Source organism: Alosa alosa, chromosome 14 (assembly GCF_017589495.1).
Source record: "Alosa alosa isolate M-15738 ecotype Scorff River chromosome 14, AALO_Geno_1.1, whole genome shotgun sequence".
In the NCBI taxonomy this organism is placed as follows: Eukaryota; Metazoa; Chordata; class Actinopteri; order Clupeiformes; family Clupeidae; genus Alosa; species Alosa alosa.
The window spans coordinates 31123914-31140199 of record NC_063202.1 but is presented as its reverse complement, the minus strand read 5'-3'; the positions used below and the strand labels follow the sequence as shown (position 1 = coordinate 31140199).

Sequence of the window (16286 nt, the reverse complement as noted above, 5' to 3'; positions counted from 1 at the left end):
TAGCACTTTTGCATAACCCTCATGTTGACACTAGAGTGTTTTAACTCAGTGGGTAATAGATTGAATATGCCCCCTGCGCTGTGCTCCCCATGGCACACACACAAGCCCCGGACCCCCTCCCACCCTCCTCTCCGTCTCGAGTGTTTCTCGCTGATGCCTTCAGCTCCACGCTGCTCTCCCCTGATATCGACTGTTCCTTCACCCTCACGCCAACTGCTAATTAGGCATCTTATGGAAGAGGTTAACTTCCAGCGGCTGATTGATTTTAGTGGGAGCGGAAGGTGGGGTATGGGGATGGGGACGGAGGTGGGGTAGGGGGTGGAGGCAGGCACGCAATAATGTCTTTGGCTCTGCATGTTTGCTTGTGTTTCTCGGCTGGGGTAATTGGGGTCTCTGATCAGATGGTGGAGGTACAAATAGAAAACGTGGAGATTAGTTCTGCCTGTGTTACTCACCCAGCCTGTCTGTTTGGCAGCGGGAAGGGAGAGAGAGAGAGAGAGAGAAAGTCTAAATTATAATCCCTCTTGAGTTTCACTGAAGAGGGTTGGCGGGGATAAAAAAGATCCTGCTCCGGCTCAACCTGAGTGGAAGTGTTCCGGTACGGCAGGAACCATGGGAGAAAAAACAGGGAACAGGAAAGTAACCGGAGATATCTCTGGAGAGAGAGAAAGAGAGAGAAAGAGAGAGAGACAGACTCAAGACAACTCCCCATCCCCCAAACCCCATCAAACCATGCTTCTCGAGCAAATCTAAATCATTATGTTCAAAAAGAAGAGGCAGACAGTGAACTAAGTTTTAATTCACTAATCAAAAGCAAATAGAAAGAATGTCTAGGCGCTAAATGTATGGAATGCATGTTTGCAGCATATGTGTGAGTGGGAGTGAGCGCAAGTATATGTGCATTAAGACCCTGGCTACGGCCGGCAATCTCTGCATAACTATATCATCTGCGGGGGTCATAATCATCAGTTTGCACCATCGATTTGCCCAAAACCAGAACCCAGGAACATATAAAATGTTCCCCCTGCAAGTTGCACCAGTCACAGAGGAAGCTTTTGTCAGGCCCATATTGGTTGGGGATAAATGTTGCACAGTGAGACATTTTGTTCTCAGGTGCTCTCCTCTAGCTGTGTTTTTGTTTGCATGTGATTTTCTCCACAGGGTTCCCCCCCGCTGCACAGGACTTTGAAGACATCGAACAGCCAAAAATGTCTCCGTTTGAGCAGGCCCACATTTCTCCTGTGCACATTGAGGGAACTGACATCACCTGCTGTGTGCAGTGTGTGCTACTTTTGTTTGGTGTTCTCTACCTCACTCATTTTGATTTTTTGTGCCTAAAGAATAAACTAGAAGGGTACAGCATTGCATAAGACATTGACTCTTTTATCATTTCAAACATGTGAGAGAATCATCTTCTAGTACTGAGGAACTAGGCTTGACAGCACTGTATTTAAGCTGTAATATACTGTATGTTGGTTGTTGTACACACACCTTTGGAAATGAATTATTGTCAGACATCCTTTGCCTGTAATGGATGGTGGCTAAAATATGGGCATCAAATAATGTGTGTGAATCGGACATAGAACCTCAAGCTTTAGATCAATCGTTTTACAGGAAAAGATGTTGAGACATATGGTCAGCAGTAGCAGTAGGGTTTTTTTGTCCCAGCCCATGATGACAGTTTGTCAATATATATTTTGAATTAAATTTGTCAAAGCACTTTTCTACAGTCCAGTATTGGATAAACGTCTATGGCCTGCCCACTCGTGTCATTCATTCGTTGGAAACGCTCTATTGTTGATGGCGCTGAGGGCTGTTTTATTGTTTCATTTCCAAAGAAGAGGGGAAATGACCTTTATCTTACAAGGGTAAGCATTTATCAGAAACGCTGTGGCCATGCTCATGCCAAGCTCTTAAAAGAACTTTTGTAAGTGCAGAACTTTAAATGGCTGTGCCTTTACAGATACTTTACCACTCCCTATTGACACCCCCAACCCACTGTGTGTGTGTGTGTCTGTGTCTGTGTGTGTGTGTGTGTGTGTCTCTGTGTGTGTGTGTCTGTGTGTGTGTGTGTCTGTGTGTGTCTGTATCTGTGTGTGTGTGTGCGTGTGTGTGTGTGTGTGTTTGCGTTTGCGGTATTCACAATTCTGTAATTGTACAGTAGTGGTTACTTGTACCTTCCTTTTGGAACTTCACTTTAACTGCAAGCATCCTTGTGTGTGTGTGTGTGTGTGTGTGTGTGAGTGTGTGCGTGCATGCGTGAGAGAGAGAGAGAGGGAGAGAGCAGAGCGAGAGAGAGAAAGTGTGAGTCTGCACACATGCCTGTGTGTGAGATCTGAAAAGTACCCTGGTGGCTGCTAAAAAGGCCCCCTGCCTGTATTCTGGTGCAGAGTGATCTGCTAATGCATCTGTTTAGGTTTTATTGCGATGATATTAAAGTCGGGGAGCCGGTAATGAGACGCTGCATTGTGCAAGAATATGAGACACCATCTGCCTCCGCATGCCAGAATCCGCAGCTTGCTCACCTTTTACAGCTCAGCCAGAGTAAACACACACGTCACATCCCCGCATGCTCACACTCCTCCCATGCATTCATATCGCAGGTTTGACATGGACAGGAAAGTCCAGCGCCAAAGTTGTTAGAGCTCCGCAAAGGGCCCATTTAAATAAATGTAACATCAGTAGTTCTACACAAACTACTTGTGCAAAGGATTACAAAACTGGTGCTCTAAATAGCAATTCTGTTGTCTTTGAAAGGTTCTCTTATTGATACATTGAACTGCAATTTGGATTACAGTTTTTTCTGATTGCTTAAGCACATTTTTTGTAACTATGGCAGCGCCAAAGTTGTTAGAGCTCTGCAAAGGGCCCATTTAAATAAATCTAACAGATTTTTTACTTTTGATTTTTTAATTCATGTTATATGAATTAAAGTGATGTGTGCCCTTTCTAGCCTGTGGGATAAATGACAGGATACAGTATAGGTACATGCTGAAAAGCCATATTGGGTCATGGTCATGGACATGCCAAAGGCCTCTGCACATCAAAGCCTTTTAGTGCAGCAGATTAGTAAAAAAAATCGTTCACTTTGGTATAGAATAGGGCTGTCAATCAATTAAAAAAAATAATCTAATTAATTACATACTCTGTGATTAATTAATCTAAATTAATCACATATATGATTTTTGCTGTGAAAGTATTTTAAATATTTAAATTCAAATGAATCATTGAATAATCAGCATTAGTGACATTAAAGTTCAAAAACTATTTTATTATTATTTTTATAATAATCTATGATATGACCTAATATGCTGAGGAAATAAACTCAAAAGTGCTTCAGGAAGAAGTTTTTTTTTTTTATCACATACAAGGTATTTCAGGCCACAAATATAACCTAGGGGACACAATGAAAATAAATCTCCCCTCAATGTCAACACTATTTCTTTGCAATGATGTGCGACTTTAGAGTTGATGAACTCCGGTGATATACAAATTCTTTGCTGCAGACATTGCAAGAGGATTTTATTTTAATCAACACTTTAATTTTATCAACACCATCAAGCCGTTTTTGAAAAGTAAATGTTCCAATCAATGATCTAGGCAGCTCATTTTCTTCTCTCTCCTTCAGTTTACAGTCTAATGGTTACTGACTACAATGGCTCTGGGTCAAAGGTCATATGGAATCGATTAATCTGCGTTATTTTTTCTCAAATTAATTAATCTAAATGAATCAGTTATTTTGACAGCCCTAGTATAGAAGCATGACATTTGGCACAGATACTCTCTAAGGGCCACTATTTTGGAAAAAGGCGCTGGCCACTCAAAAATTCAATATGGCGGCCATTTTTCAAGATGGCCGCCATTGCTATTCAATGCTTATTATATCAATTATTCAAAAACAGTGATCTAAGCATATAATTTGAAACAAATACTCTCTAAAGGAAATGTTAATGGGAAAAAAATGCTTGTCCCTCAAAAATTCAAGATGGCCGCCATTTTTAAAGATGGCCACCATTCCTGTTGAATATTAATCATTTCAATTGTTCAAATGGTGATGCAAGCATAAAATTAGGCAGAAATACTCTTCAAGGAACACTCTTTTGGGAAAAGGTATGTGTCACTCAAAAATTTAGGATGGAAACCATTTTTCAAGATGGCTGCCATTCCTGTCCTATGTTCACTGCCACTGTTTCCAAAAAGTGATACAGAACATATGCCACAAATATAAGATTGATGCCTTATAAGATATTATAAACATAAGATGGCCGACATTTCGGTAGTATGTACACTGATGCACACATGCATGTTAGCAAAAATATTCTAACGGCCACACTTTTAGAAAAAGGCCATTGCAAAAATTCAAGGCATTTTTCAAAGTGAATGTTGCTTTAATAGTGTACTCTGTTGGGACTGAGTTAAAAGGAAGGATTGATAAATTCACATTTTTACCAGCTCAAAGGCCTTGTGGTTAGAGTGTCCAGCCTGAGCTTGAGAGGTTGTGCCCTGTCGAGTCATAATAAAGACTGTTAAAAATGGTAGCAAATGCCTCCCTGCTTGGCAGTCAGCAAGTGTTGTATTGGGGGCAACATATCCAGGAAGGTGTTCATATACATCATGGTCCAGAATCAGGAAATCGGCTCTCGCCCACTGCAAACTTACTTTTTTATTCACATTTGCAATTGCACAGTTCTGTGCAAGTGAAACCCAATCTGAAACATTTGCATCCTCCACGGCACTCTGATTTGCAGCCACACTTGGCTAGCTGTTCACAACTTTGTGCAACTGGTACATTTGCTGTCCAGAAGACCCCCCATTGTTCACCAAGCTTTTTTCATCTCCAGTCAGCAGGACTCTGCTTCTGACTGACACTGGGTTGCTTGACCCCATATGCAGCCTGCCTGATATGCAGCACGTTTAGTGTGTTGAAGCAGAGCTGCCCTTGTTGGAGGAATGGCTTCATATGGCCTCTGCTTTCGGGCAAACATGTCAAGTCTAGCCTCATCTACACTAACAGATGTGCTTGATCGATCATACAGCAGGACCACAAACTTCTCAAGGATCTCCAGGTCACTATTGTGAAAGAGTAGAATGTTGGTGGCAATCATTTTATAGCCATCATGTTGAGAAACATGATGGGTAGGTGGTGATATGAGGGGTTCCTTTGTGTCTGTCTGACAAAGACAACATTTCATTCAATCAGTTGATCTCTTGTCTGACATGGGATTTTCATTTGCCATTTTGGGGGATTGTTGTCTGATTAAGGCCGAGGGGTTATCCTTTTACCACCTCAATCATAGACATAGTACACATTCAAGTATGGGATACAACTAGGTTCGGATCACCTACACCTAGCCAGATCATTCATCCAGAGCCATTTAAGTCCCATGTGATCTGTACACCTTCCAGGTAAGCATTCATGAACAAGTCATGTATTGCCCCGCTTACCCTTGGCTCGGCTCTCCCGTGCTGGCACAACCTGCCAATTCAGGTGCGGCTATCTAACTACATCTAGCATCACCATTTGAAAAATTGATGTAAGGATTCAAGAGAAATGGTGACCATCTTGAAAAATTGTTGCCATCTTGAATTTTTGAGGGACAAGCACTATTTTCCAAAAAAAAAAAACATTCTTAAGAGAGTATTTTCACAAAATGTTATGCCCACATCACTGTTTGAATGATTGACATAATGACATTTGACAGAAATAGCAGCTATCTTGAAAAAATGGCCGCCATGTTGAATTTTTGGGTAGCCAGCGCCTTTTTCCCAAAAAGTGACCCTTAGAGAGTATCTGTGCCAAATGTCATGCTTCTATACCAATTTGAACGATTCTCTTGAAATATGCCATTAATCTGCTGCACTATTTTAACTCTCTGAGCAACAGCACAGAAATACACCTTTAATGTTTATCAGTAGGGCAGAAAATGTACTTAGCCCATACAACCCATATACAGGTGTGCACGGTGCATGTGACGGTCAAGCGAAAACAAAAAGCAACTTATTTATTTAGCAGACACTTTTAAGATTCAAGATTCAATACTTTATTGCCATACAACTTGGTGCAAGTTGCTAGGGATTTGCTTCAGTGTGCTCATGACAGGACAAAGACATCACTATAGACACACAGAAATGATGAGAAAACCCCTCCCTGCCTTACTCAGAAATTGTTTAAAAACAAGAGGTAGTAAGACCTGCTGTCCACTATTCATACTTTGCACGTGACGTCACAACCACTGGCTGGCGGGCAAGAACGTCGTTCTCCAGCAATGAAATCCAGTAAATTAGTCTAGGATCTGGCCAGGACGTCGCCAGTTTTACTATACAAAAGTTGGTGTTTTGAGGTGTAAATAACATGCCAGATAGTTGTTGTGCGATTGGATGCACTAACCGCCGAGGAGATAAGCCGGGGTTATGCTTTTACCGGATCCCATCTGACAAGGAGAATTCAGAGAGAAGACAACTATGAATACAGGCAGTCGTGCAATCATTTCAGGAAATGGGACCTGGCAACCTTCACAGTATACATGTCTGTGCAGTGACCATTTCATCAAAGGTAATTTCAACATTTGTTTGAATACAATGGGTGTATGATCATGTAATTAACCGTGTATTAAGTTACCCTGTAGTTTCGTCAATCAACACCACCAGCTGGTTCCGCGAGTCAGCTGTTTGTGTTATGAGTCTAAGCTACTGTAGGCTAACAGCTGCCGTCTTTTGCTAACAACAACAAAAGTTGTGTGATAGGTTGTTTTGAGGTTTGTGATATCTATGGTTTTCAATGAGAACCAGAGATGACCCAACAGTAGAGCTAGATTATTTATGTTGCCATCTTGAATTTTTGAGGGACAAGCACAATTTTCCAAAAAAAAAACATTCTTAAGAGAGTATTTTCACAAAATGTTATGCCTACATCACTGTTTGAACGATTGACATAATGACATTTGACAGAAATAGCAGCTATCTTGAAAAAATGGCCGTCATGTTGAATTTTTGGGTAGCCAGCCTTTTCCCCAAAGTGACCCTTAGAGAGTATCTGTGCCAAAATGTCAATAAATTTGAACAACTTAATTGCTGCATTTAACAGACAGCTTTTAAGATTCAGATGTCAATACAACCCATTATTGCCATACAACTTGGTTTTAAGCAAGTTGCTAGGATTTGCTTCCAGTGTGCTCATGACAGGACAAAGACATCACTATAGAGACCACACACAGAAATGATGAGAAAAACCCCTCCCTGCCTTTACTCAGAAATTGTTTAAAACAAGAGGTAGTAAGACCTGCTGTCCCACTATTCATACTTTGCACGTGGCGTCACAACCACTGGCTGGCGGGCAAGAACGCCGCTCTCCAGCAATGAAATCCAGTAAATTAGTCTAGGATCTGGCCAGGGCGTCCGCCAGTTTTACTATACAAAAGTTGGTGTTTTGAGGTGTAAATAACATGCCAGATAGTTGTTGTGCGATTGGATGCACTAACCGCCGAGGAGATAAGCCGGGGTTATGCTTTTTTTAGATAAAGTATATCATTCACAAGCACAATAGCCTACCACAGATAATTTTAAAGCTACACATTTCTTTATACATATATGTAAACATATTATGTTAACATATTATGTACATATTATGTAAACATATGTACATATGTAAACATATTATGTAAACATATTATGTTTACATATGGCATCACGTGGGTAGACAAATCAGATGAACTGCAAGCTGTGCGTCCAGCTGGGTTTCACTTCTAAGTGACGGTCATACATTTTCCTGTCATAGACAGTTGACGTGCATAATTAGTGGGTTTGATCCAGCAAGACCACTATTGTTCTTCTTAAGTTTACTTTATTTATTAGTGGGTTTGACTTTTTGTACCGACTACTGCTCCTAGACCGTTTGAGCTATCGACGTGGTTCAAACTCCAAAAATTCAGGCCCGAACCGGTGTAGGGAGCTTGTTACTTTCGTGTCGCTGGCCCTTGTCGTTTTCGCGTTATTCCCGTTTTTCGGCCACATTGAAATGAATGGCAGAATGTTCTAGCCTGGTAAACCAGACCCTGGAATCTTTCAGATTAAGGGTCTGGCCACGAGTAATGAAAACGGCCCAATTCGAGGGGCGGCACCAAGCATGCATTTGAAACTCTCACTGCACGCAGTTGGATAACGTTACGACCAATCACAACAATTCATCAGTGTCAGTCATCAGTGTAGCTCGCCTTTGTTCCGCCTACACCGATTTGATTGGTCCCTCTCGCTCGAGAGATAGAAGAAATTTGGATCATTGCTCGTGGCCAGAGTATCTTGCGGGCACAATTCAAATTGTGCTCTCGCGAGAACTCTGGATTTCCAGGGTAGGAATGTTCAGGATTCTAATTTCGATTATGACATCACAGCTCTAATTGTTTAAGCTTGCACCTGGCAGAGTTCTAAGCCATCTGGCACTGTCTAATGGGCTGGGCTGTCTGTGTATATGAAGGTGTGTGCATGTAACCCCGTATGTCCGATTTTCATAAATGAGGTACCGTTGGAATCCTTGGATGAGGCCGAGTTCCATGGCCCTGATCAAACCCACTCTTGCAGTTCCTCGGAACCACAATTCTAGTTTCAGACTTATGATTCGCTGATGTTATGTTTCATGTCAATCGTGTAATCTTAACATAAACGCAGCTTACACGCTAAGCCAGTAGGTGGCGAACGCCGTTATCATCTGTCGCATTGATTTGATATGAGAAGAAGAATACATGGTGAATGAATGACACGTTACTGTTGTACTGCGTCTACTTATTACTTAGTTACTTTGCATGCATACTATCACTTATTACTACTACATTACAACCTAACAGATTGCTAACAGGATTATACGTATTTCGCTGCCCCAACTGCTCTTGTCTGTTGTCTGATGCTATGTGGAGTGGATAAGCACTAAGCAGGTAGGCTACAATGTTGACATCCTGCTATATATGATACAGTTGGCATACGTTTTTTTTAACTACTTATCAAGCTGTCATTCGCCGGCAGACAGGGTGTACATTTTCAGATGAAGACTTCATCACACGATGGAACAGATGTCACTTTGTGTAACTTGCAACAAACATGCAAACATTAGCAAACGGGTAACGTTAGCTAACTAACTAGTAACACTCACCTTTTATGAAGATATTCCTGTTTTTCACCTCCCATACGACAGCGTTATTACCCATCCACTCTTGAAAAAAGATAGCTATCTGTACTTTTGTAGGCTTTCATTTTTTGTGCGGTGTAAGGTGACGGATTCTCTGGTATGAGACTTTGCCAGCTTCAAAGCAATGAAAACATCAGCGGGTGCTGTGTAATGTTATGGATCACACGTTCCGAGTAACATTATGTTAATCTTTTCTTGATATCAATTTTTAACATTTGGTGACATATGGTCTAAATAGTTAATTGATTGTAGTATTGGAAATCTGCAAGGCTGCAATTCAATTCCCCTGGCTGGCCACTGTTCGTCACCATTTTGTTAGCGTTTCTTGCCCGCCAGGTATCCATGGAAATCACGTGACTGCAAAGTATGAATAGGACAATGAATAAAAGTTATCTTCTGAAAGTGTTAAAATGACTGGCCATTACTGAAATCTCTCTAAATTGAAGTTAATTTTTTCATATTCAGAAACAAGTTGATTATTAGCAAAAGAAACATAAAATCTGCAAAAAAAGAATCAATTACCTCTCTTGTCGGCACAAAATTAGAAAAATGCTACACACACATATAATTGTGACATCACCAGAAAGCCCAGGATGTCCTCTTGCAAGTGTAGTAGGACTCAAACAGATGGCATAAATGGTGCTTGACTTAAAGGTCTTAGAGCCAGATGTACGTACATTTGCGAACGTAGCGTTATCAGCGTCATGGACAAACCGCAGATTGCGAACACTGTCAGACCCAAGTTTCCGTCGTATTTATCAATCGTTAAATCCTTATTGTAAACTGCGCCTTTCTCTGCCTTTCTCCGCCCATAAACGCAATTTACGAACGTCCACAACGGAATGGCAGCGCCCACATACAAGCGCAGTTGAATGAAGTTAACTGATGACAACATTAAAAAGAATCAAACGTTTAGCTATCATAAAATAATACCATACATGATAAGATGTCAACAAGCAGGGAGATAATGAAGATCAGTAATTCTACTCAAACTACTTGTGCAAAGACTTACAAAACTGGTGCTCTAAATAGCAATTCTGTTGTCTTTGAAAGGTTCTCTTATAGAGACGAGTTGATTAGCTTTACTGCAAACTGCTTTTCACTCTCCTTAGAGAACGTTTACAATGTCAATGTCAAAACATCATGTTAAATAGAGATAACATCATTTTAAACTAAGTTAACTCTTAGTTATCTCCTTTGCAGCAGATCTAACGTGAACATTATGCAATCCATTTAATTGGGAACGCGTCTGCACTCACGAGAGGGAGAGAGAGCCGCAGGTTCCAGCTGGCTTGTCATTGTTGATAATTGATATCTCCTTATAAGAAACTTTTAAAAGGAAATCATGAAGGCAACAGTAGTTCCCACTACTGACCGTTTAAAAACTGTTAGAGGGCCCAGCCGTAGGTACAGCACTAGCCATAGCAGAGCAGGCAGAAGATCATTGAGAAATAAACGTGAATTAAAGCAAAGTCCTTTTAGGCAAGTCCCTCCACTCGGCGGCCATATGGCAACGCTTTTTGGGCACTCATCGGGCCTCCATCTCGGCATAAATGCGTGTGCGCAAGGCTTCACGACACCAATCTACTGCAATCTTGCTTCAGCGAGATCACAACACATGATTGGCCCGATGTCTTCACAACACACCACATTATTGGCTCAATGTATTCACATGTCAACGTTTTGCCGCGGGAGGGGTGTGATATGCGTAGACAACTGCCATATTGGCGTTACAAACTAAGCCCATGCATTTCTATGGAGGGTTTTTTGAGTGCTGTGTCTCCTCTCTGATTAAAGCGACTGTCTTAAAGCGACAGTGCACAATTTATACATTTGTTAAACAGCATACAATTAGCAGTATTTTTAAGCAATTAATATTTTAAAAGAAATACTTTTCAGTTGAATGAAGTTAACTGATGACAATTTTAAAAAGAATGAAACGTAGCGATCATGAAATAATACCATACATGAGACAAGATGGCAACAAGCAGGGAGATAATGAAGATCAGTAGTTTTACTCAAACTACTTGTGCACGTAGGCTATGGAAAATTGGTCAAATCTAGCCAGTCGGAAAGTTTAAGTGAATGACGTGAAAGTGAAAGTAAGACATTCGAAAGGCCAACAACAGTTAAGGTTGCTTTTGATAGAACAAATACTTACAAAACTGCTCTAAATAGCGATTCTGTTGTCAATTGAAATGTTCTCTTATTGACGCATTGAACTGCAATTTGGATTAACACCTGCTTTTACAAGGCGGAAGTATTTAGGCGCAGAACAGACGTGTGCTTTTTACGCTAAACTCCCACTTTCCCCTGGATCCTCCCATGAATGCAAATGCATGACACGAATAACGCAATTAGCCAGCTCCCGCGACAGGCAGTTTGCACTTTTACATCATTGCCCCCCCCCCCCCCCCCCCCAGAGGACAAAAACAAAAATAAGCCTGTTTGTTGAAACACGCCCATGCCTCAGATTCAATGATTTTTCATCACGCATATAAAAACAACAACTTCCAATGAGACAAAACGCCTGAAGTGGGGAGGCTAAAAAATCCACCTCTTTAGAGCCATTAGTACATCTGGCCCTCAGACTCATGTCTCTCTGGAAAAAACTATCCAAATATACTATCTACTAAGTATATATACTTTTTTGATCCCATGAGGGAAATTTGGTCTCTGCATTTAACCCAATCGGTGAATTAGTGAAACACAAACAGCACACAGTGAACACACAGCAAGGTGAAGCACACACTAATCCCGGTGCAGTGAGCTGCCTGCTACAATGGCAGCGCTCGGGGAGCAGTGAGGGGTTAGGTGCCTTGCTCAAGGGCACTTCAGCCGCGGCCCACTGGTCGGGGCTCAAACCGGCAACCCTTCGGTTACAAGTCCAGAGTGCTAACCAGTGGGCCACGGCTGCCCAAATTTTTCAGGGGAGAGCGCGAACGCAGTCCCCCACTACCAGAAATTGTGCAGTGGAGATTCCCACATTTGAGGAATTCGCAGGGGTCAGCACGACCGGACGTGCAATGGCCGAGCCTCGCCCTGGGCAAACAACCTTCTTGATCATTACATCACCCCTGCCAGGTAAGTAAATCAGTATATCATCAGATATAGTTTTTGGTTACAGAACCCGAGTTTTGTAGTTTTAATAGTGCTTATTTATCATCCCGAACATATTTGTCAAAATATTGCTGTATGAGTTAGCTCCGCCATCTTGATTTTTTCGTATGTGCCCTTCACTTGAATTGACAGTCACCATGTCGCATCGCTTAGCATTTGCATAAAATACACCTCCTGTTTATTTTGGCCTCGCCTAGCTGGTGGCATAACAATCACTTGCCTCTTGTTGCTGTAACACGCCAACTCTGAAAATGAATGGTAGCTGGTCACGTTGCCTCCATCTCTTTTTTTTTTTTTTTTTTTTTATTTGGACAGGACAGTGGAGAGTGACAGGAAGCAAGCGGGAGAGAGAGAGATGGGGTGGGATCGGGAAATGACTGCAGGTCGGATTTGAACCCGGGTCCCCGTGGGCACTCGGACCCGTATATGGTACGGGCGCTGTAGCCTGCTGCGCCACAGCGCCCCCTTGCCTCCATCTCTTGCATTTTGAGTGATTGAGAGTGCCCTGAGTGTCAGTAACAGCAAAACTAGTGTACTTTGGAGACACAAATGCGCATGTTGGCTTAGAGTCGAAGAGTTGAAGTATACCTGCCCTCTAATTCTCTAAATCAGATGCTCAATGGGGTAGTAGCGCAGTGGCTAAGGAACTGGGCTAGCATGCAGTAGCCTGAAAACGTGTGGGTTCCATTCCAAGCTTCCATTGTTGTGATCTTGAGCAAGGCAATTGCTCTAGGGAGAATGGTCTTTGTAATATAATTGACATGTGTAATTGTTTTGAATAAAAGTATCTGATAAATGAATAAATGCTAATCAAATGGAACGATTGTATCTCCAGGATAGCAGCCAAACTCATGCAGATAATGGACTGGGCAAAGGAGATATTGCTGCTCTGAGTTGATTTTTCATTTAAATGAAATGAAATTTTAAATTTAATTCCGATGCTATGTTCCTTTTGTTCCTAGTTTTTTTAGGTCAGGATCTGCTACACGCATTGGTCCAAGGGGAGAGGAAGGGTAGACTAGTAGGGTAGACTGTTTGGCATTGACTATTTATTAATTGATTTGTTTGTAGTATTTACATACTTACCGGTATATAACAATACAAATCTTCAGTGCTGTATATTGGTATTTTATGTACCGGATGTGCACTTACTATGAACCTTGCAGGTGGCAAGATTAAAAACGATCTCAGCCCCCTTCTGTGGGTTATGCCCCCTGTGAGCTAATCCCATTGTGGAAGTGTGCAATGCCGTCCTCTGTGTGGAGGCATCTGTAGAGGTGCCCTGACTAATCTGCCATTCTCTGCACAGCGCTACAGTAACATTGTGTCCTGTTCTGCCTTTTATTGAGGACACGGTTTGTGTATCACAGCAGGGCATTGTGTGCGGAGTCCAGTCCTTCCTGTACCATGGCCCTATTAAGGGCTTCCAATCTTGCCAGCGAGATTTTACATGAGGCTCGAGGGTTGTTAAGGTTCGTCTGGCATGCTATGGCTAAAAGGTTTATCTTCCACACCTGCTTCATGCATATGTCAAGCACACAACACACACTCATGGAGCTGCTTTATTTGTCTCCTATGCCCTCTCCACACACACGCACACACACACACACACACACACACACACATAGACGTCTGACAAGTACAACATTGCCCTGTCTCTGATATCTCACAAGTGTATTTCCCCCCGACTCAGGATCCCATGTTTAGATCAGTCAGATTGGGTTAAAGTCAAAGAGGATTGGTGCAGTTCTTTGTGACTGCTGGAGAGAGCATCCAACATTACCAGACTCCTGAAGGAAAGTGAGCTCTGTAATTGTTGCCGGTCAAAGCTCTATCATCTTAGACATGTGTGTAATTAAACTATTCTCCACTTTAAATGACTTTTCCGTCAAGCGGAGCTTCGGTCTGTATTTTGTACTCCATATCTAACACATTGAATGATACGTAGATTCAATACTTTTATTTTTGATTGAACATCATTGACAATAAATATGGTTAAAATATATTTTCAGTGATTGTATTCAGACCCTTGGCTCTTTGTTTGTATCTTGTCAAAGGATTGTAGAGGTTTGTAATGTTGGACTTGTGGTTTTCAATTATTGATAAGAGCGTCTGGGCCATAGGCCCCAGCCTTTTGATCTGGGGGTCGTATGTTAAGGATAACCATTAACAGACAGTGCACACCATGCGGGGCTCATCAAATATTCAGTGATCGTCTGGAACTCGAAAGCATGCCTGTGAAAGAGTGTGTGCAAAAGTGTGTGTGCGTGTTTGAATGAGAGAACAGAGAGAGGGGCACCCCAAACCAAATCCCACATTTCCAGTCCAAGGAGCTGGAAATAGAGAGAGTTTTGTGAAGCTGCGACCTGTGAGCTGTGTGTGAACAGAGCTGTGACACATGCTGCAAAATGAGGACCCGAGGGACACGGTCAGTCCCTGGAGGCACAATCAATAGCCCCCCATCCGAGCAAACAGCTGTCAACAAACTGCCCACTTTCACGGCTCAGTGAGAGATGGATGGGTGTGTGTGTGTGTGTGTTTATTGGAGGGTGTGTAAAAGGGGGTAGGTGAGCTGCAGGTGGCTCAGTGCTGGCTGCTGGGTTGTGTGACCTCGGCCCCGCGCCTCGGGTTTTTTGGAGCATGAAGTGCTTTAACCGGATCGCCCACGTCTGTGAGCGCCCTGCTGTTAGTAATGTCTTCTGACTGCTCCCAGAGAAAAACCTGTAAAAGTGAACCAAGGGCTCAGTTGGGACGATGTTACATTTCTGTGTGTGGCCCTGTTTGATGTGTGTGTGTGTGTGTATGTGTGTCAGCGAGAGGCAGAAACAGAATAGTCATGCTTTGGCTGGTTGGGGACAAACGCCAGCGCCTCTTCTCTTCCCCTGTCAGCATGTGTTGGCTAACTCTTTACCTCGCCCTGCAGCCCTGTCCTCTGAGCCTGCCCTGCCAGATGCCACCCTGACAGCCCCATATGGGCCAGAATCACTCCCTCACCTTCCTCCTCCTCCTCCTCCTCCACCCCTCGCTTTACACTAGACAGAGAAGGGTACATGTACAAAGGGAAAGACAGGGAGAGCTCATGTATAGAGAGAGAGAGAGAAAGAGAGAGATTTGATTTTAAATTGTACTTTATTGCAATGCACAAAAAAGCACAAACAGCACAAAACTTCAATCAATCAATAATGAACAAAGTATTTAAAAAGCAGAAGCCCCAACACACAAAAATAAATAAAAAATAAATAAAAATAGAGAGAGAGAGAGAGAGAGAGAGAAAAGGAGAGAGTATGGAGAGACAAGACTGTGAATATGTGAAGCATCCCAGCTTTTCCTCTCTGAGATGATCATGCACCCTGTGTTGATCTGGTGTAGTAAATGAGGCGCAGAGTGAGAAAGACACAGGTGTGGACAGATACAGATACACAGGGACAGAACTGTGACTTTATCTCTCTGCACACATCCCATTCTTCCATTCCCCACGGCAGTAAGTAGGGACCCTGGATGTCGATATCGAGGTTCAAGGCAAAAGCAATGAATATCCCTCTAGCTCAAGTTAACAATGAGGACAATACAACCCCCCCCCCCCGATTTGAAAGGCTCCTCCGTCAGATGAAAGGAGGAATTTGTTTCGTGATTCTGCACCGCTTGTTTACCACGGACCCCAGAATTTCATGTTTTTGATCAGTGCCATTATATAGCCGGATCCTTTATGCCATATCCCACGAGGGGGGCGATTATTTCTGTTTATTTTGTGTGCTCAGTCCTTTTGATGTTTTCTTCCTCCAGTGGCGTCAATTACATATGCATGGATGCATACACTCACACAAATTAATGACAAAATGTCAGGCGCCTTTATTCGTGTGCCTATTGTGTCTGACTCTCTGGGTGAAACTCAACTAGATGTGCATGTTTAGAGCCACGTCACAGTGAGTCAGAGCATCCCCTGTCACCTCGTGAATTACACAGAGCTAACCCCATCTGTACACACACATAC

General features: G+C 42.4%; 1 non-coding gene across 1 annotated transcript; it reads right to left on the bottom strand.

The window, feature by feature from the left end:
- Positions 1-12102: 12102 nt before the first annotated feature.
- On the bottom strand, positions 12103-12267 carry LOC125307723. The gene has a single exon (XR_007195761.1). It is a non-coding gene; the product is annotated as a U1 spliceosomal RNA (small nuclear RNA).
- Positions 12268-16286: the final 4019 nt, after the last annotated feature.